At 44.1% G+C, this 21,575-nt stretch overlaps 1 protein-coding gene and 1 pseudogene across 1 annotated transcript in view; one reads left to right on the forward strand and one right to left on the reverse strand.

The window, feature by feature from the left end:
- FLRT1 (fibronectin leucine rich transmembrane protein 1) overlaps window positions 1-21,575 on the forward strand; it is a 327,690-nt gene that overhangs the window by 9,327 nt on the left and 296,788 nt on the right. The window lies entirely within an intron of this gene.
- LOC134971413 (5S ribosomal RNA) lies at window positions 20,664-20,781 on the reverse strand (annotated as a pseudogene).

A 21,575-nucleotide genomic window follows, 5' to 3' on the forward strand; every position in this document is an offset into this window, starting at 1 on the left:
CTGCAGTCGCAGTGACACCATGTTTTCAATTGCAGCTGACGTCAGATGCACACCCCAAAAACAGCCACGGCACACCTACGTTTTCCCAACCACTCCCCATGCCATGTTACCTCCCACTAACAGTCACTGACTGGCAATCGCTGAGCGATCACACTTTGCTGGCCCTGTGATCGCATTGCGAAAGCATTGTGGCCATCGCAGCGCATGCGCAGTCTGATAAACGTCCGATTTGCAATTTTATAACTGAAGCTGAATAAGGCCCACTGTGCGTTTTTGCACTGTGTATGCTCTGAAACCAAGCACAAGCAGGTACGGGCGCCATGACGAGTTGTACATATTTCAGGCACATCTCTGCTTGCAACTAAAGGGGCATCACTGGGCTGCAACATTGCACAGATCCTCTACAGAGCCCATTACCATGATATCAACTCCAGGGCCTCGCTCTCTGCTACATCCATATTGCAGCAGGTAGAGGGCTTCAGATGTGGAATTAGAACATGGTACATGGATATTGGAGCATAGAGAAAATGGCAGGGACTTGAAGTGGTCTAGTATAAGGGAGTGGTGACTGAGACACATTGATAATGTAATTCGATACATAGATATACTGGAATTGGTGTATATACTGTATATACAGTATTAGACATGTAAAAGGGCACTCATATACATTGAGGTAGTTGCCGGGGTGCCTTCCCAAAGGAATAAATATACATACAGAATCCCTGGGTCCCAGGAACAAGGTGGCATGCCACGGACTTTAGTGCAAAAAAGGTTTAATCCATAGTATTCCACATCCTGATGAAAAGACCTTTGGGGTCTTAAAACATTGATACAATGTATTAATCCTTTCTTGCACTTTATAAAGTCTGTGGAGTGCCGCTTTGATCTGTGCACCCAGGGATTCAGTATTTACAGTGTATCCGGAAAGTATTCACAGCGCTTCACTTTTTCCACATTGTTATGTTACAGACTTATTCCATAATGAAATAAATTAGTTTTTCCCTCAAAATTCTACACACAATACCCCATAAATTTTTTTTAGATTTTTGCACATTTATTAAAAATAAAAAACTAAGAAATCACATGTACATAAGTATTCATAGCCTTTGCCATGAAGCGCAAAATTGAGCTCAGGTGCATCCTGTTTCCACTGATCATCCTTGAGATGTCCTTACAGCTCAATTGGAGTCCACCTGTGGTAAATTCAGTTGATTAGACATGATTTGGAAAGGCACACACCTGTCTATATAAGGTGCCACACTTGACAGTGCATGTCTGAGCACAAACCAAGCATGAAGTCAAAGGAATTGTCTGTAGGCCTCCGAGACAGGATTGTCTCGAGGCACAAATCTGGGGAAGGGTACAGAAAAATATCTGCTGCTTTGAAGGTCCCAATGAGCACAGTGGCCTCCATCATCCATAAATGGAAGAAGTTCGGAACCACCAGATCTCTTCCTAGAGCTGGCCAGCCGTCTAAACTGAGCAATCAGGGGAGAAGGGCCCTAGTCAGGGAGGTGACCAAGATCCTGATGGTCACTCTTTCAGAGCTACAGCATTCATCTGTGGAGAGAGGAGAACCTTCCAGAAGGACAACCATCTCTGCAGCAATCCACCAATCAGGCCTGTATGGCACAGTGGCCAGATGGAAGCCACTCCTAAGTAAAAAGCACATGGCAGCCTGCCTGGAGTTTGCCAAAATGCACCTGAAGGACTCTCAGAACATGAGAAACAAAATACTCTGGTCTGATGAGACAAAGATTGAACTCTTTGGCGTGAATGCCAGGCGTCATGTTTGGAGGAAACCAGGTACCGCTCATCACCAGGCCAATACCATCCCTACAGTGAAGCATGGTGGTGGCAGCATCATGCTGTTGGGACGTTTTTCAGCGGCAGGAACTACTCAGGATAGAAGGAAAGATGAATGCAGCAATGTACAGAGACATCCTGGATGATAACCTACTCCAAAGCGCTCTTGACCTCAGATAGGGCGACGTCTCATCTTTCTGCATGACAACAACCCTAAGCACACAGCCAAGATATCAAAGCAGTGGCTTCAGGACAACTCTGTGAATGTCCTTGAGTGGCCCGGCCAGAGCCCAGACTTGAATCCGATTGAACATCTCTGGAGAGATCTGAAATGGCTGTGCAGCGACGCTTCCCATCCAACCTGATGGAGCTTGAGAGGTGCTGCAAAGAGGAATGGGCGAAACTGCCCAAAGATAGGTGAACCAAGCTTGTGGCATCATATTCAAAAAGACTTGTGGCTGGAATTGCTGCCAAAGGTGCATCAATAAAGTATTGAGCAAAGGCTGTGAATACTTATGTACATGTGATTTCTTTGTTTTTTATTTTTTAAAAAATTTGCAAAAATATTAAAAAACTACTTTTTTCACGTTGTCATTATGAGGTATTGTGTATAGAATTTTGAGGGGAAAATGAATTTATTCCATTTTGGAATAAGGCTGTAACATAACAAAATGTGGAATAAGTGAAGCGCTGTGAATACTTTCGGATGCACTATATATATATATATATATATATATATATATATATACATACATATATATATATATATATATATAATAATGAGAAAGAGAAAAACAGAATTCTCATGGGAGCTGAATATCCATAATCTGGATATGATATTGAAATATACAAATATTGATATTTGGTATGTATGTGGATATTTGAAAAAAAAATTAAGTTTTTATGACAATTAAATATAAAACTTACATATCCTTTCCTAATAACCACCTAGATTATACCCCTGATGAAGTCCTAGCGGACGAAACGCGTTGGGTTTCTTCAAGCATGTGGATCAGATCATACATCTGAACAATCTAATTGAAGATTAAACATCTTATACAACAGCTGATACCATCAGAATACAATTCACCAACTTATTGTTAAACAACACTCTTGTGTACATTTGATGTATAGGATCTTGTGAAAAGTTTTATTTGTGTTGTAAATATTCACAACAGTTTTTAAAGATTCATTGTGAATTTTATGATTAAACGTATTTTTAATTTGAATGTTTTGATCTTCTGAGGTGGTTCAGCTCCCATGAGAATTCTGTTTTTCTCTTTCGCTATCTGTTGTACCTACTCTGACAGGAGGTATTTCTCAGTGGTTTGAGCTTTTCGTAAGTCTAGCACACTAAAGGGTCTTAATTGTCTCTCTAAATATATAATCATATATATATAGTTTGTATCCATGGTTGGAAGTAGATTGAGTGTGTGTTGTGGGGGCAGGCTTTGTGCAAAACAAGAGCATCTCCTGTCCCTGAGACTATGTTGTGCTAGTCAGTCATTTTGATAATTTACTGTGTGCAATCACAATGCTTTCTTTCCCTGCTTCATTTTGGTCCCAATTTACAGTATCTAAATGAACTCCTGTGAACAACTGTCTAACTCCCTGCAGTAGTAAATGAGCGAGTTATCTCACTGTGATGATAAGTGCCTTAGAATTACAATCCTGCTAACCCAGGGTGGCAACGTATTAGTGAGGAATGTCTAATTTACAACATATTGCTCTATATACCTTCTTCATTAGGCAGAGCTGTCTATTATCCATTTACGGTGATGGCCAGGCAAGCTTTGTAGAGTGTACATTAGCATTTACTACTGTGCAGGCTAGGAAAGCAGCAGCTATTACTAAAATGAAATATATATTTATCTGCTGATTATAAATAAAAAGTAAAAAAAAAGAAAATATATACGCACGCACATTAACAAAAGTTCTATGCATAAAATGAACTATGGTTATATGTTTTACAGTGCATGCGTGGGATAATAAATAAATAATATTATTACAAGGTGCAAGATTTCGATGGATCAAATTAATATAACATAGCAATCTGTCAGTGTGATTTAGTTTAGCTATTCCCTAGGGGGCTGCTATGAAACACTTAACACTCATGATGCCCAATGTGCAGGCGTCTGTGTATTATACCCATCTACAATATTAACCCTAAGCATGTAAGCGATAGTGTATTGTAACTGTATTTATTACTTGCTTTTAGTGCCAACTACTTTGGCAATCTATTTACTGGTATAAGATTTATCCCATAAGTGCCTCATCGACACAGCATCAGGTTTCACGGAACAGTTCATGCTCTTGGGTACCCGCTATTTCATCACTTGGCTGCGTTTCTATGAGACTATAGCCCCCTGAGGGTACGTCCCAGGAACTAGTTACCATGGGGAAGATGGAGCAGCACGTAGGGTCTGCAGGGAGTGTATACTTATTAACAGCTATAGAGACCCATGTATCTTATATCTGCCTACCTCAGATCTATGTATTTCATATCTATGACTTACCTACCTGATATTTATCTATTTAACTATACCTCTCATATCTATGTAACTATCTCACATTGAATTAAAAAAAATATGAAATAAAAGAGATACTCCACTAGAAAAATTGTTCCACCCATCTCATTTCTTGTTTATCAGTTTATTGTGGTAATTTCCTGAGCTCACCTTTATGTCTTATGAAAAGTTTGCCTTTGCTAACCATAACCAAATATAAGCAACATTTTCAGTAATGATGACTCTGATTCTCCTGTATAAGTGAGTATAGCTGGGTGCACAATGCACCTGAGTCAGAGTTGTACGCAGTTACTCGATTATCTGTCGACTGCGCATGCGTTGAGATGGTCTGGCGGCGGTCGCACTGAGGATTTATTTGCAAAGTGATTGACAGGCAAGGAGTGTGTGTAGAGGGGGTGCAGAGACTCAGAGGCAGGCTTGCCGCAGCTGGTTTTGGGGTGTGTTTCAGGCACGTATATAATAGAAATCAGGGACATAGCCAAAACTTTGTGGGCCCTATAGCAACATTTTGACGGGGCCCCTGCCCACCTCTCCACAACAGTTGTTAATGTTATTCCCTTATAGTAGTGCCCTAGTTCATGTTATTTCACATTATAAGGCTGACAATACACAATATGTCACAGTATCCCCAATTCACATTATGGCATACAGTGTCCCCAGTTCATAATATGCCACACTATAGTGCCTCCACTTCATATTGTGTCCCAGTTCATATTATGTAACATCATAATGCCTTCCAGTTCATTGTACATGTGTATTACAATGTGTAGCTCCAGGGGCATTACCAGATAAATTACAGGCCCCAAGCCAAAAGTTTGCAAGACCCCCTATATGCCACACAATGGTGAAAAATGTATATACCATATGTAACGGTGACAGGGAAGGTGGGCCCCTCTCAGCTGTGGGACCCATAGCAGCTGCACTCCTTACACCTATGGTAGCTACGCTCCTGGCGTCTTACTTTATCTGGCCATGCTGAACCACTGTAGGGCTATTCAGAACTTCTATAATTAAATTATCTGCGACTGTACACAGACACTGAGATCAACGAGGCTGCTGGCGGGCGTCTCGCTACATTTCCGGGCGGAGACAGCATTAGCATAGTTTCGCACAGTTGCTGTGTACAAAGTCGCAGCTGTGAATGCATTAGCGCACATCTCTTAATCAGGCTCACTATACGATTATCTGGCCAATTTGGCTATATCTGGTAGGTCGGTCCAAGAATAGTTTGGTTGTGTGCAGCACCAGGGCCCGATGGTCAGCTGCACACGCTATGTCAGTCCCATCGTCTTGGCATTGTTCAGAAAGTGCAGCGTCTACGGAGATCTGCCTGATGCTTGCCGGCGAGGATCTTTTGGAAATAAACAATTCTTGTGCAGTAGTTAAGCCTTACATTGGCCGTTCTCTGGATCATTTCATACGGGTTCAGTATGATATACCGACAGTCATGATGCCGGCCATCAGTATACCGACAACGGCATCCCGGCTGTCAATATGCCGGCAACGGGGCGAGCGCAGAGAGTTCTCTTGTGGGCTCGGTGGTTTGCTGCACTCGCCACAGGCTCTATTCCCACTTTATGGGTGTTGTAGACACCCACGAGTGGGAATAGCCCTTGTGAGTTAGGATTCCGGCTATTGGAAATGTCAGCAGTCGGGATTCAGACCGCTGGGATCCCGACCGCCGGCAAATTAACTGCATCCCTTTCAGACAGTCGGCATCAGTCTAGTCATTGGCTTTTGAGTCATTGGCTTTTGAGGGAAACAACTGATGAAGATTCCTGATGCTAAATTTTTCCAAGCTCTTAAGTTGATAACTTTAGCTACAATGTAATGTAAGGTATTTTGCTGCTTGTTTAACGCACTTCACTACCTGGATTAAACCACTGTGCATGCATGGCGGAGAGTCTGTGCATGTACAGCTGGCAACGCTCACTTTCTTCACAGCTTTACTAATGGGAAGTGCCAGCTTATGCCATCTACAGGTGCTGTTAGATATTTGGGCAAACTTTGAAAAGAAAAACATAATGAGTTGGCCAATATCACCATCCCTATAAGGATATCTGGGTATCTCATATCTCTCACTCTCCTCTGTAGAGCTGGGTACACATTAGATAACATGTCGTCCGATCCGGTGATTGGACCAACATATCGCACATATTATCGTCTAGTGCAGGCATGTCCAAAGTGCGGCCCTCCAGCTGTTGAGAAACTACACATCCCAGCATGCCCTGACACAGCTTTAGCATTCTCTGACAGCAAAACTGTGTCAGGGCATGCTGGGATATGTAGTTTCACAACAGCTGGAGGGCCGTAGTTTGGACATGCCTGGTCTAGTGTGTACCCACTATGTCGCTGATGATGCATGCTCCCACGTGTCGTCAGGCCCAACGGGGGGATGTTGTTAGTGAGGGCCACGCCAAATGCAGCATGGTCTGCGCCCTCACTACTGTCATTGGCAAGTGTGTATGCATTTGCTGATGCTGGCTTCCCCGCCGTGTCCCTTTGCTAACGATATCGCTGGGTACAAATTGTCTATTGTGTACCCAGCTTGACAAAGGGCACCATTGTGAATAACCGTCATGGAAACTGCGGAGCGGTGAACATCGGCTACGGAGGTGTGTGAGGGCTGACTGACACGCTGCAGTGGAGCAGCTCACCGACAAAATGTACCTGTGCCAACCTACCAGCACCTTATTGAGTCACTCCCAGCCCATCTACAGTAGCTGCTGTCCGTGCTGCACACAGCTGTTGGCTGGTGGTTATGAAAATGTTACTCGACCGTGTATATTATAACCATCTCATAGTTATTTTTTCATATCTGTATTCTAGCTTTCATATCTATCCTTTTTATATAAATAAATCTGTCATATCTATCTTGTATCTATCTTTCTGTCTACAAATATGTATCAGTATGTATCAACAAATACTGTAGCAGGGTGCTAGCGGCTGCGCAGAAGATAGCAAAGGCAGTAGCAGGGTGCCAGCGGCAGCGCAGAAGAAGATAAGGCAGTAGCAGGGTGCCAGCGGCAGCGCAGAAGAAGATAGCAAAGGCAGTAGCAGGGTGCCAGCGGCAGCGCAGAAGAAGATAGCAAAGGCAGTAGCAGGGTGCCAGCGGCAGCGCAGAAGAAGATAAGGCAGTAGCAGGGGTACAGTGGCCGCACAGAAGAAGGTCACAGAGGCAGTTGCAGGGTGCCAATGGCTGTGCTGAAGATAACAAAGGCAGTAGCAGAGTGCCAGTGGCTGCACAGAAGAAGATCACAGAGGCAGTTGCAGAGTGCCAATGGCTGTGCAGAAGAAGATCACAGAGGCAGTTGCAGGGTGCCAATGGCTGTGCAGAAGAAGATCACAGAGGCAGTTGCAGAGTGCCAGTGGCTGTGCAGAAGATAACAAAGGCAGTAGCAGAGTGCCAGCGGCTGCGCAGAAGAAGATAACAAGGCAGTAGCAGAGTGCCAGTGGCTGCACAGAAGAAGATCACAGAGGCAGTTGCAGGGTGCCAATGGCTGTGCTGAAGATAACAAAGGCAGTAGCAGAGTGCCAGTGGCTGCACAGAAGAAGATCACAGAGGCAGTTGCAGGGTGCCAATGGCTGTGCAGAAGATAAAAAAGGCAGTAGCAGAGTGCCAGTGGCTGCACAGAAGAAGATCACAGAGGCAGTAGCAGGGTGCCAGTGGCTGTGCAGAAGATAACAAAGGCAGTAGCAGAGTGCCAGTGGCTGCACAGAAGAAGACCACAGAGGCAGTAGCAGGGTGCCAGTGGCTGCACAGAAGAAGATAACAAGGCAGTAGCAGGGGGACAGTGGCCGCACAGAAGAAGATAACAGAGGCAGTTGCAGGGTGCCAATGGCTGTGCAGAAGATAAAAAAGGCAGTAGCAGAGTGCCAGTGGCTGCACAGAAGAAGATAACAGAGGCAGTAGCAGGGTGCCAATGGCTGTGCAGAAGATAAAAAAGGCAGTAGCAGAGTGCCAGTGGCTGCACAGAAGAAGATCACAGAGGCAGTAGCAGGGTGCCAGTGGCTGTGCAGAAGATAACAAAGGCAGTAACAGGGTGCCAGCAGATACACAGAAGAAAACAAAGGCAGTAGCAAAGTGCCAGCGGCTGTGCAGACAAAGATAACAAAGGCAGTACAGAGTGCCAGTGGCTGTGCAGAAGATAACAAAGGCAGTAGCAGAGTGCCAGCGGCTGCGCAGAAGATAACAAAGGCAGTAGCAGGGTGCCAGTGGCTGTGCAGACAAAGATAACAAAGGCAGTACAGAGTGCCAGCGGCTGCGCAGAAGATAACAAAGGCAGTAGCAGAGTGCCAGCGGCTGCGCAGAAGATAACAAAGGCAGTAGCAGGCTGCCAGCGGCTGCGCAGAAGATAACAAAGGCAGTAGCAGGGTGCCAGTGGCTGCGCAGAAGATAACAAAGGCAGTAGCAGAGTGCCAGCGGCTGCGCAGAAGAAGACAACAAAGGCAGTAGCAGGCTACCAGTGACTGCGCAGAAGATAACAAAGGCAGTAGCAGGGTGCCAGTGGCTGCGCAGAAGATAACAAAGGCAGTAGCAGGGTGCCAGTGGCTGCGCAGAAGATAACAAAGGCAGTAGCAGGCTACCAGTGACTGCGCAGAAGATAACAAAGGCAGTAGCAGGGTGCCAGTGGCTGCGCAGAAGATAACAAAGGCAGTAGCAGGCTACCAGTGACTGCGCAGAAGATAACAAAGGCAGTAGCAGGGTGCCAGCGGCTGCGCAGAAGATAACAAAGGCAGTAGCAGAGTGCCAGTGGCTGCGCAGAAGATAACAAAGGCAGTAGCAGGCTACCAGTGACTGCGCAGAAGATAACAAAGGCAGTAGCAGAGTGCCAGCGGCTGCGCAGAAGATAACAAAGGCAGTAGCAGGGTGCCAGCGGCTGCGCAGAAGATAACAAAGGCAGTAGCAGGGTGCCAGCGGCTGTGCAGACAAAGATAACAAAGGCAGTAGCAGAGTGCCAGCGGCTGCGCAGAAGATAACAAAGGCAGTAGCAGGCTACCAGTGACTGCGCAGAAGATAACAAAGGCAGTAGCAGGGTGCCAGCGGCTGCGCAGAAGATAACAAAGGCAGTAGCAGGCTACCAGTGACTGCGCAGAAGATAACAAAGGCAGTAGCAGAGTGCCAGCGGCTGCGCAGAAGATAACAAAGGCAGTAGCAGGGTGCCAGCGGCTGCGCAGAAGATAACAAAGGCAGTAGCAGGGTGCCAGCGGCTGCGCAGAAGATAACAAAGGCAGTAGCAGGGTGCCAGTGACTGCGCAGAAGATAACAAAGGCAGTAGCAGAGTGCCAGCGGCTGCGCAGAAGATAACAAAGGCAGTAGCAGGGTGCCAGCGGCTGCGCAGAAGATAACAAAGGCAGTAGCAGAGTGCCAGCGGCTGCGCAGAAGATAACAAAGGCAGTAGCAGGGTGCCAGTGACTGCGCAGAAGATAACAAAGGCAGTAGCAGAGTGCCAGCGGCTGCGCAGAAGATAACAAAGGGAGTAGCAGGCTGCCAGCGGCTGCGCAGAAGAAGACAACAAAGGCAGTAGCAGGGTGTCCATATCTTTTACTGTCTTCTGAAATTTCTTTTTTTTTTATAAATATGGCACTGGTGGTCGGGTTTTCTAACCGAGTGCAAGGTGGGTGACATAAGCCCCGAATGACTTAGGTGCCCATGCACACAGGTTACCCATTGTAGAAACACCATTGAGCCATCTCATATCTAAACTTTCTGTCTTATACTGTATGTACTGTTTTATATCTGTCATAGCTATCTCATATCATTCAATTTCAGATCTACTATATCTCTGTTATATCTACAATCTGTTTCTAGCAGTTATATAATCCCTTTGTAAGGGGGGTACACACGGAGCGATAATCTAAGCAATCTGACTAGATTGCTTAGATTTTCAGCAAGATCTCTCCGTGTGTAGCCCTAACAGCGATAGCTGACCCGAGGAAGCCTTTCCAGGTTTGCTGTGTTTGCCTTTTCGGGAGAGAGCTATGCAGCAGTGCAACACTTCATTTTAAAACGCTGCCAGCAGCTTTAGGCTGCCGCCAACACAGACCAAGACTACGGCGAGGAGGGAGACTCCGGGAATCGGTAAATACTGGCGGTATATCAGCAAGTATTATTAGATATACTAATGTTTCGCCACCTATGAACAGACAGAGCCTTGTATCTTTTAGCTATCTTTACATCATATGTATTTCACATCTATCCAAATACCTAAAATCTATATAATAACTATCCAATTGATCACATCTATCTCTGATTTCTATCTATGCATCTGATTGTCTATCTAAAATCTCCCATTCCTCTATATGTATCTCTCATCTAGGTGCATCTCCTATCTATATATGCTTTCCCTACATATACTGTAGGCCCACTTTCCGTTAGCCACTGTCACTGGCCCCCCTTTTCCTCATCTATTCTGCACTTGTCTTTCCCTCCTTCTCTAACGCTTCTCCTCCCTACCTCTCTTGTTATCTGTCTCATTAGCAAGCATGCAGCAGATTCCATGTTCCTAACACTCATTGGCAGCCGCAGAGAGCATGATACGTTTCATATAGAGCGTCAATGACACTATTCTGCAGAAGCAGCAGACACGGTGCCAGTGTGTAGATGAGGGTACATGTAGTACTCTATCACTATCCCACCGGGCACTGCGATGAGCTACTCATACACAGATCTTTCTCCTCCATGACAAAGGTCTTTCTAGAGTAATATGTTTAAAGTAAACAAAATACAGGTACCACAGATGTGGCAGAACTGTCATCGCTACTGCGCATGCGCTGGTCCCGGCGTCTTGTCAACAGGGACCAGGCGGCGGGGGGCGGCAGCATAGCCCCCTCCTTCACCCAGGTAGGTTCTCTGCCGCTGAATATGATATTGTCCAGATGAGATGCGGTCAGCATCCCAGCATGCAGGATGTCGGTGGTCAGGTGACTGACCTGGAATCCCGGCACTGCGCAGAATCCCGGAGCCGGAACCCCAACTGACAGCATCCTAATGGTGAGGGTTAGGGCCAAGGAAGGGGGGTGTTAGGGTCCACGGGAGGGGGTTGAGCCATAGCCACCACCCCGTGTCCTTAGCCTTAGCAATTTCTTAACGAAGCTCACTTTCATTTGTCTGGCAACGCTAACAAAAATAATTTTTGTTACTGGGCGGAAAACTATCCTCATCAGCTTCATGAAAGGACAGCTGGAAGCTCAGCTCTACAAACTTATTGACCAAGAACCATTAATGAGCTAAAGGCTGCTATACACCAAGAATTTATGATATATTTAAAACCAACTGAAAATAAACAGTATTCCATTCATTTTCAGATTATGTACTAACATTTTGAACAGCGTTTACCATGCTTTTTTTGTTAACCTATAAAATCTGGGAGTTATTTTTGCCTCACCCTGTACCAAGCAACTAGCTCCTAAATGTAATTTTTTAAATACAGCCTATAACATGGCAGTTAGGAGCTGATTGGCTGGTACTTTATCTCTCCCCAAGATTTGATACATCTCCGCATGGTCCCATACCTTTCAACTCTACCATAATTTTATATATTAATAGAAGCTTTTGTTTATTTGAACTTTAACCTTTAGAGGAGGGGCATACGGGGCAACCAAAGTGCCCCCCAAAGTGGCATGAAAACTGTGAACCAAATTCCAAGAGGGATGCACGTCTTCTCCACTTGTTCCAATGACAGCTGGGCAGAGCCGGCCATAGGCATAGGCAAACTAGGCAATTGCCTAGGGAATTTGATATGCCTAGGGGCATCATCAGCTTCTGCTTATTAAAATGATATGCGGCATGCCTATATTCTGTATGTAGCATTTCATATGCAGATACAGCCACAGTCTCACACAGTATATTGGCATGCTGCATATCAGTTTAATCAGTTTGTGCATCCTAGCCACATAGCAATGCAAATAAGATGCATTTTCATTAAAAAAAAAGGTGCCCGACGTTAGCATTGATGCAAGATTTGTGAGGACACATCTGTATACAAGCAGAGGCAGAGGTCACAGTGTTAGTGGAAGTGTGAGTGCTGTGTGCATGTGAGTGGGTTGTGCAGTAGTGTGTCATGTAAAAATGCTTTAATAATGTGCAACATATGTGTAAAGGGCCACTATGTGTGTCATTATGTGTATAAGGGCACTAATAATGTGCAGCATATGTGTAACAGGTTACTACTGTATGTGTGTCATTATGTGTATAGGGGCACTAATAATGTGCAGCAAATGTGTAGGGGGCACTATGTGTGTCATTATGTGTATAAGGGCATTAATAATGTGCGGCATATGTGTAAATGACATTATGTGTAAAAGGGCATTAATAAAGGTTGTCATAATGTGTAAGGTGCATTATGTTTATAAGGACATTAATGTGTCTCATATGTGTAAGGGGCATTACTGTGTGGAATTGTGTATAAATGCATGACTAATGTGTGGCATTATGTGTATAAGGTGCTCTACTATGTGGCGTTGCATATAGAAAGGGCACTAGTGTGTCGTCTAATGTGAATAAAGAGCAATAAGGTGTGGTGTAATGTTAATAAGGAGCAATTCAGTGTGATGTAATGTGAATAAGGGGCTCTACTGTGAGGAGTAACGTTTATAAGGTAAAGTGATACTGCTGTGGGATGTAATATGAATTATGGACACTATCGCAAGATAAAATGTGAATAAAGTTGCAGCACTGTGTGGCGTAATTGGAATTGGGGTTACTATTGTGTGGCCATGCCCCTTGCCAGCAAGAGGATTCCCCTTTTTGGGCTGTGCGTCAAATGTGCGAACTGTTCCTATTTAAAATATAGGGGGTACAAGGACTGCTATGGGTGAGGGGTGATGGTGCTGGGAAAGAGGTGCAAGGTCAGAGGCAGAACCAGCGGTGGTGCTAGGGGGTACCAGCCAAAATCTTGCCTAGGGCATCATATTGGTTAGGGCCGGCTCTGCAGCTGGGGAATAATAATAATAACACGTGGTGAGGGTTAATCCAAATATAATAAGGATCACTGCGCCAGATGTATTAAGCCTGGAGAAGTGATAAAGCAGAGATAAGTACAAGGTGATAACGCACCAGCCAATCGGCTTCTAATTGTCATTTTTCAAATCCGTAATGATTGGCTGGTGCGTTATCGCCTTGCACTTATCACTGCTTTATCACTTCTTTATCCCTTCTCCAGATTAATACATCTGCCCCAATAATTTGTATTATTTTATATATAATCCATACAGTATATATCAAATTTCAGTTTTATTTTTCCATGTTTTCAAAACAAAGCACATACATATGACTGTTTAATGCAAAAAAAGAAATAAATACAGTGCAATTAAATAAATATTTAGGGGTAAACTCTGCGGCTAATTTTCGGGTAAATACCACACGGCGCGGGGAAATAGCCTTTTCCCCACTCCTAACTTCAGGGAATACCGCAAGGGTTGAATCTGCAGAATCAATGGGTTTTCCTTGCGTGTGGACCCCCGATTGTGCTGTTCCAAGCACATCACACACAGGTGAATCTCCACTAATTGAATTGGGCAGTGCAGTCATTAGCTATGCCCCTAAAACTCATTTCTTCCTCATGGCACATCATTGGCTGAGTTGGGTGTGGTTATCTCAATGTGTTCTGCTGGAAATAGGGACAGGGGAAATCTTAGCAGTTCCACATCATGCACTAATAAGATTTAGCAGGGCAGCAGCAAGATCCGTGACAGGCTCATCTTTGCGAATTGCTGGCTGGTTTCCATTGAATTCATTCATTAAGATTATTTTCATAAAATAATCTGTGGATTGTCAAAGTAAATCATAACATAACAGTATAGATTTGTACCTTATCACTAAATGCTACAGGTAAAATAAATTCCTTAGACAATCTGTAGCAAGGTAGCTATTATTAATATGGGGCGGTTGCAAAGTTCCCATGATCCTGTTCTGTATGCTGGATGCAACTGTCAGTATCCGTTCACCATTAGCATGCTGGGAATGAATCTTAGTACCTGCTGCTATTCTATATGCTTAGCATTATTCTTAGTGCCTGTTCTCAGTCTGTAGTTTGGTGTAGAGCTGTGCACACAGTGGCTGGCGCTGCTGAACGACAAGATCAGCGTCCAATTTAGACACCCATACAAATTCATCATCTGTTCTTGTTCTGTCTACTAGGTGTAATGCTCACTATGGGCTCTACTCAGGACATTTATTTTCTCATAAAAAATGTGAAAACAAGTATTTCCGCATTTCTAACGTTCAGCAAAGGGTTAACTAAAAAGCTAAAGCAATTATCTTCTCCGTTCAGACCCATGTCGCTGAATATCACAGAAAAAATGTATGTATAAACCCCATAAATATAAATGTATACAGACTAACATAACGTCTATATATACACATATTTATCAACGTAGACACTTTTAGGAGGCTCTAGTTGGACCTGCCCTTGCCACTCGTCACATTGCAGACCCAACAATGCGAACAGGAGGCTATTCCCACTGCTAAGTAAAGGCCCATACACACTGGTTGATATATCGGCCGTTCTCTTGAACGGCCGATATATCGCGGAACCGTCGGCTAGTGTGTACGGCCGATACGTCTGTGAACTCTGTCGTTCACAGACGTATCGCGCAGCACAGCCGACGGCCAATATATCTACCGATATATTGGCGCTTTGCCGCCCGTACACATGTGGCGGCGGCCAGCTGTGAGTGACAGCTGAACTGGGCGGGCGTGTGTACACGCCCGCCCAGTTCATGACGTCAGTCCCACAACCGATCGGGCAGTGTGTATGCTCAACACACTGCCCGATCCGTCCATAGATATATCTGCAGATCAATTGATCTGCAGATATATCTATTAGTGTGTACCCACCTTAAGAGTATGAGCAGAACCAGAAATAGAAGGTTTTGTTTACGGATTTCTGAAAACAAAGCTTTCTAGAACCAAGCGCTGTTCCTTCAAAGTTTAATGCTGAATTGCCCGATAATATTCGGGACAATATCGGGATTTTTCTGAATAGAGCCCTATGGGGTAGATTCAATTACCTGGCAAATCATCCTATTACAGTAGCTGACTGCTGCTCACACTTGCACAGACTGCAAGCAGAATTCAGCCTCTGAAGACTTATCCCGTGAAGCCACCGGAAGCCATTCTGGTTGCTCTCACTACGAATTGAACTGTGCAATACAGTATATGTCCTTATTCTGGATACTGGGTGTAATTTCAGCATCAGTTTTTGATCTGTGTATTGACTGTAATCAATTCTGTATTCCCTATCTTTTCTGTATCTGTTAACTATAAACTGGTTGTGTTGCCATATTGTTCACATTTTATATGCTGTGAGTAATTATATTTATTTTTTATTCAGTATGAGGTGTGTAATTCTCAATATAAATTCTTATTCTGTCAGCTTTGTGTATGTTTTGTCTTCATTGAGGATTACCTACTAACATTACTCAACTGTACAGTAAGAGTCTAGCAACCAACCAGCCTTTAGCTTTGATGTTTTGCAGGTAGGAAGCTGTCTATAGCGCAGGTGATCCGTGAATGACAAAGAAAATATATAGTGTACACTGCATAAAATGGAGGGACTGCTTTGATAAGATGTTACTCACCTAATAATAGGTGGACGGACACTTTTTTTCCCAATGTGTTATATGTAAGATTTCTCAAATATGTATGACCATTTCTTTCCAATGTGAGATCCTGGTTAGAATACCAGCATCTTATCTTTGATCTGCTTAGTGTACTGTTTAGAAATGAAAGAAAATGACTTACTGTTTCCTATAATTTAGGACACATTGGTATCTTTGAGTAAATAACACTCAGAATCTTTTCTTAGTCTATAAGGGTGGGATGTACTAGGCATTGCATCTGCGATGCGGTACTTCCCGCCACTTACCACCTACCTACGAATTGTATACGCACTTACATATGCAATTAGTATTGGAAAGGACACTTCTGATAAGGGCTGCCCTTTGAAAACACAGGTCTCCCAGGTTTAGGACCTGGGAGTCCTTCTGCGCATGTGCAGAATGATGCGGTGGCTGTGTGGAGTGCTGGGGTCTGGGAGGGATCTGATTGGATCCCGCTTAGAGGGAAAATGCCATGAGAAGCCCATAGGCTTCTATAGGTTAATGCCAGCAAAAGCTGGAGATACACCCACTGCATTCAAGCCCCAGAATGCATCACATTCCATATGGGAAATGCAGGCAAAATTGTTGTAGGGTTTTTGGCCGCAATTTCCCTTTAGTACATCCTGCCCTAAATCTGATATATTTGCATTAAGTGCCAAAACAGCTGGCACTATATGCTAATTAGAGATACTGCCAATATTCCTGATTGGAAAATCAGAGCAAACTAGACCAAACCACACCCAGATCTGAACATAGAAACATAGAAACATAGAAACATAGAATTTGACGGCAGATAAGAACCACTTGGCCCATCTAGTCTGCCCCTTTTTTATTTTATCCATTAGGCAATCTCAACCCTTTTTTAATCTTGATTCTTTGTAAGGATATTCATATGCCTGTCCCAAGCATGTTTAAATTGCCCTACAGTCTTAGCCTCTACCACCTCTGATGGGAGGCTATTCCACTTATCCACTACCCTTTCTGTGAAGTAGTTTTTCCTTAAATTTCCCCTGAACCTCCCCCCCTCCAGTCTCAATGTATGCCCTCGAGTTCTAATACTTCTTTTCCTTTGAAGAATGTTTCCCTCCTGAACTTTGTTAAGACCCTTTATATATTTGAAAGTTTCTATCATGTCTCCCCTTTCCCTTCTCTCCTCCAAACTATACATGTTAAGATCTTTTTGACATGCCCATCTAATGCAAGGCAGCTCGCCCCCTTTCCAGTATAGAAGTGCCCCTTTTGTCCTGCCGGTAAGTGTGAATTACGTCAATAGGAGCGGAGACCTGTGTTCTGTGCTTGTATACATAACTATGACAACTTTTTGCACTATTATGCTCTACAGGTAAAGTTGCTATAATATCCATTTAATTAGGGACACATGAATTTATTGAATTACACAGGTTCTGTGGCTGGCTGACTTCAGGTCTACATCTCAGCTGTTTTTAATCAGCCACAGAACCTGTGTAATTCATGTGTCCCTGATTAAAAGGATATTATAGCAGCCCTATTTATTATTATTATTTATTTATTACCAGGTATTTATATAGCGCACACCATACTTGCCTACCTGACCCGCTCCATGAGGGAGAAAATGCTCTGTTCCTGGACTTTCCTGGTAATGTATGATTGCCATCACCTGTGGTGAAACACCTTTCTTATCAATTAACTAGCTCACCACAGGATTGTGGGAGGAAACCAGAGAACCCGGAGGAAACCCACGCAAATACGGGGAGAATATACAATTTCCGCACAGTTAGGGCCATGGTGGGAATCGAACCCATGACCTCAGAGCTTTTAGTGTGTCAGCTCAAAGCCGCCCAGTGTGTATGTCCCAGCGATGAGCGCTGATGCACGCTCCCGCTTCATCGCTGGAGGCCGCCGTTCATCTGCTGGTATTACCAGTAGATGAGCGGCGGGGTGAACGGCTTTCCATAGCGTTCTGCTATGGAAAGCCGTTCACCCCCACTGACATTGCTGGGCAGGGGGGAAAATAGGTCAGTGTATATGCACTAAGCGATTTTCAACCCAGCGATGTCAGCCATCATCGCTGTGCATACACACTGGGCAAAAATGCCCAGTGTGTATTCACCTTTAGATGCACATATACATTAACTTTCCTCAGTAAATAGCCCCCATTGCGTGATCCTAGTGTGCCTCAATGAGCTGCTATGTATGCCTAACTGAGCAGCTGTGTGCTGCAAATCAGAGGTGACTGTCTGGAGGTGGCTGTTTGCCTGCTCATACTCTACCACACAATAATGACACATACTGTATATTTATAGTTAGTGAAGATGTAATACCAGCCTTCTCATCATACACATCTGCTCTGAGAAGCAGCTCATATACAGCTTGGCTGTGACAGTCAGGGGCGACAGAACATGTTGTTGTTGGTTGGGGCATATATAAAAATAAATTTTGACGTTCCCCCCGATTATCCCACCCCACCCCATGCGGGGAGCACTTACTCCCCAGATCACCGTGGAGAATCTGATTCAAAACGTCCTGCCCAGTGTCCTCCAGTCCTAGTCGGCTCTCAGATGCATTACTGGGAGGAGGCGTGGCCATGCTGAGCCTGCTGGGACATCCCCGCCTCCTCCCAGTAATGCCTCTGTGAAGAGCCGGCTGGACAGGAAACGGGGCAGCACGCTGCGACGCCGGAGTTTTGAAGTCACAGTCTCCGCGGTGATCTGGGGGTATGGTCATGTTTGGGGGGGGGCATGCTTCCCCCCATTCCAACACCTATGGTGACAGCCCCACCCTAAGACACTGCCACCATGGTGTGTACACAGGTAAATAGGCAATAGGACTGTCAGCGAGTGGTTGCACAGTGTACAGAAAGTCCACAGGCAGAATGCAGGGTGAGGTCTGACGACTTCATCATTGGACTGTCAGAACTAGCACATTCTAACAGAACATTTGCGCTTTCATTTTTCTTCTCTCTGACCTTTTAGTTCATTTTCCTTTTCATCTCTCCTCATCCAATACTTGGGATTTATTTATTTTTTGCTCATTATTCACTTATTTTGATGATATCAGTCACACTTATTTTTTGTCTACACCCTCCCTCCATCTCGTGAACATTTCCACATCGTCATCCATCCTTTCCTGTGCACCTCACGGCTTCCCATGGGGCCTCTAACAATCCAATTAAACTGCCAATAAAAATGTAATCAAGCAATAATGCACCTTCCTCTGTTTAATTATCACTCTGTCATCCGATTTTATATTTAACAAGGAAAATGTTAAAGTAGGACAGGAGAGGTGAGTGAGGAAAGGAGACTTATCCGTCGGTCCCTCCCTCAGCAGGGTGACAGAAGGGTGTCTGTTACATCAGGGCCGAAACTAGGATTTTCGTCACCCGGGGCAAGGCAGTAATTTGGAGCCCTCCCCTCAAAAAAAACAAAGGACAAAACAAAACAAACAAACAAACAAACAAACCCTATCAGACTAAAATTATCAGATTATCAAATATTTTGAAAAAAAGGGGATACTACTGGACAATATTCCCCTATGTGTTACAGTCCCCACGAGCGTGTTCAACTACATGCTCCTATGTGTGTCCCCATACATTGCACTATATCATAACACTTCATCACTGCACTACATTCCTCTATCCGCTGCACTACATCACTATACTACATCTCCTACACGCTGATCTACATCACTACACTACATGCCCCTATGCACTGCACTACATACCCTATATGCTACACTACATCACTACGCTAAATCCCCTTATATGCTACACCAAATCAGTGCACTACATGCCCCTATATACTGCAATACATTACTACACTACATAACCTACACCCCCCTATAAGGTACACCAAATCTCACATCTGGGAGGCAAAGCAGAGGTTGATACTGCTAACTGCGAGCACAGTGCGCTTATACAGCTTTTGCGGTGCACCGCACGCTAGTCACAGCACTCCATGGCAAAGAAGAGCGTTTAAGACAGAAGCCGACATAGGAGAGATCCCAGATACTGGAGCTCCCCCGCGCAGCATCGGAGCCAGCTGCGGGCTGACAGGTGGGTCAGATACATTGCCCTGGGAGCTGTCTACTGTCTCACTGGAGCAAACATGAAATGAAGAAGACTCTTTTTTGGGTGCACTCTTGTTAACTGTGTATATATGAATAATATTAAAACATATAATTTTATTATGCTTTATTAAAATATTGTCCGTATCCAGTCATTCTCCCCATGAAATTAATATATATCACAAAGCGGAGATGTCCATAAATAAATATATTTGTTGGGGAAACAAAGTCACAAATGGGATTATGTCCTGGTTTAGTCTATCCCAATATAGACTGGCATGGAGGTGTAGATATAATCACCGTCCACCTGTTCTCATGCCATACCAGTACAAGCAATGCTTGTTTTAATGGGACCAAAATTGGTCATGCAAGAGTAGGTATCACTTACACCGGGAGTGTGTATACCATATGTACTACCTTATCCTGTCCCTGACACTCAAAACCCTAATGGGTGTGCCTGATATAGAGGAATAGAGAATTCCTAATTAATTCTCACCTAAGAGAGTAATCATACATCTATTCTTATACCGTATCAGTACAGGCTAACGCATGTGTTGATGAGACCAGAATTTATATTATACAAATGTTCTTGCCTGAGAAAATCAGGAGGAATATATACAGGTGGGAAAGAAGAAGTAGTGGTGATACTGCTGTTGGTATTGAGTTTTGATTTGAAACAACCTCAGATTACTACACTGGGTATTCTCTGAGGGTCACCCCTCAGATACTGACCCAGCCCATCACCGTTTTGCTTCCAAGATCAGACGAGATTGGGCTCTAGCGGTGAGGTATGATAGTAACCTATAAATGAGGTGTTCCACTCACCAATGAGAGTGCACCTATTTAGTAGATTAGAAGACAAGTGTGGATCTGCTGTCCCTGTTAGACCTGGGATTACTCCCAGGAATCATGGATGAGAGTCCACTGAAATAAGAGAAGTAATGAATTATTTGTAAGAAAATGAGAAGATAACACAATGCACTATTCAGGCAAAATTGCACAATTGCACATCTGTATTGTCTATGGTATGTGTTCACGGTGTCCCCGTATACAAGAAAATGGGGGAAATAACCTGTTATGGGAAAAAAAAAAAAAAAAAAAAAAATTTTATCCACACATTTTCATTTCAATTTGAACAACATATCCAATAGTATCATAAAGAGCGGTCTCAGATACAATGTATATAAGAATGTATGACGGGTAAAGGTATTATAGTAATCAGGTACAGCATGCGTGTGTCACGACTGGAGCTATCATCTCCATTCATTGGTTACACCTGGGATAGATATGCTGTCTTATGCACCAATTAGTGTATATTCCAATGAAAAATCACAAGGACTGATAGAAAGAATAATAATATCAAAAAGTGATACCGATTACCGCCCAGGTCCCTGGGTCAGTTAGGGGTGATTGGTAGTATAGGTATTCTCCCGTGTAGGATCCTATTGCATGCCTTGCTCAGAGTCCTTACTGCATATTAGGTAGGAGTCAGAGTCCTTACTGCATATTAAACAGGAAGCATATTGATAGGAAAACGCGTTTCACCCGTAATAACGGGCTTGCTCACTTCCAATGCTGCTGTCCTGGCTAGTACTG

The sequence above is a fragment of the Pseudophryne corroboree genome, chromosome 11, assembly GCF_028390025.1.
Source record: "Pseudophryne corroboree isolate aPseCor3 chromosome 11, aPseCor3.hap2, whole genome shotgun sequence".
NCBI lineage: Eukaryota > Metazoa > Chordata > Amphibia > Anura > Myobatrachidae > Pseudophryne > Pseudophryne corroboree.